General features: G+C 42.0%; 1 protein-coding gene across 1 annotated transcript in view; it reads left to right on the forward strand.

Moving 5' to 3' along the window:
* LOC118336472 overlaps positions 1 to 1,319 on the forward strand; it is a 744,338-nt gene continuing 743,019 nt past the window's right edge. Inside the window, exon 1 of the mRNA XM_035673138.1 lies at positions 1 to 68. The gene's annotated coding sequence lies outside the window, so the exon portion shown is untranslated. The remainder of the gene's footprint in view (positions 69 to 1,319) is intronic.

The following is a 1,319-nucleotide window of genomic DNA, read 5'->3' on the forward strand; positions in this document are numbered from 1 at the left end:
CAGGATTCAGGAGTGAAGCTGCTGTGTGGTTTTCTGGAGAGTCCACACTGTAGACTGGAGACTCTGAGGTCAGTAGATGGGTTTGCTCTGTGTATATCAACTTTTTGCTCCATTTGAGACAATACTAACACTCACACACACACACACACACACACAGTGTGAAGTATATGTAGTTGTGTCTGATCTGCCACCAACAACAGGTGACGCTGCAACGTGTGTATGATGTCAGAAAATGATGTCTCTTTGTGTTCTGACTCAACCAGTAAGCAGGAGCATCAATAATACACACTGTATTTGTACAGGAAGGTACTAGGACTTGATGATTTCGCAGCAGTTTAACAATAGTCTTACAGAACACATTGCAACGTACATTACGGAACGGAGAATGACTACAGCTGCTGAGGCTGCTGGGTCAGCTGGCGAGTATGTTTTACTCCATTGACAGTTTATCTCAAAATGTGTCATTCCCAAAGTGATCCAGAGTGACCAGGGTCCAATTTTTTATCCCATATGTTTGGGCAAGCTTTTGATACTGTCAGATTGCTCTTCTGCTCGTCTCCTGTTCTCGCTGCTCTTTGTTTTCATCAAACCTTTATGCTGCAGGTAGATCTCAGCCAGGTGGGAGCAGGTGCTGTCTTGCTGCAGAATGATGACCAGTCTGTTTCTCCTCAAGAAAAGTTTAATAATTACCAGTGTAATTACTCTGTTAATGAGAAGGAGGCTTTGTCTCTCATTGTGGCTTTACAATGTATGAGCTAGACTGTCTGGAGCCACTTCGGTAGGCTAGTTCAGTGATTTGTTGCACTATCTTTAGGAATGTGCCAATGTATCTCAACAGAACACAACAAATAAACACAGTGATATAGGCAAACACTGTAGCACATAAACAGTTACACATCTGCTCAAGTTGAACACAAGGTGAGTTAATGCTAATTACAGCGTACGATATTAAACACTGCCACATTGGTAATTACTATGTTAGTAACATGAATCATGACATCAGGTATTTACATGATAGCTTACATCGTTACTGACGAACACTGTTGTACCAAAAGATTGATAGCAATTGCAGAGCGGACCAGCAGAGTGAGGGGAATTAACTATTTACACACAATAAAGTCTGTAGCTGGATGAGTGTTGTGCAGAAAGTGTCAGAGGCAGTAGAGCAGTGCTGTTCTGTGACACTGATCATCCTCCAGCAGGGAATATTATACAGCTCCTGAAGGACAAAGGTTGGAACCAGGTTACATTTCAGATTCAGAGAACTTTGCTCACATTTGATCCAGTTATAAAGAAGATTGAGGATGAAGTTCACAGTC

The sequence above is a fragment of the Morone saxatilis genome, unplaced genomic scaffold (genome assembly GCF_004916995.1).
Source record: "Morone saxatilis isolate NCDOM2014 unplaced genomic scaffold, NCSU_SB_2.0 Contig24, whole genome shotgun sequence".
In the NCBI taxonomy this organism is placed as follows: domain Eukaryota; kingdom Metazoa; phylum Chordata; class Actinopteri; family Moronidae; genus Morone; species Morone saxatilis.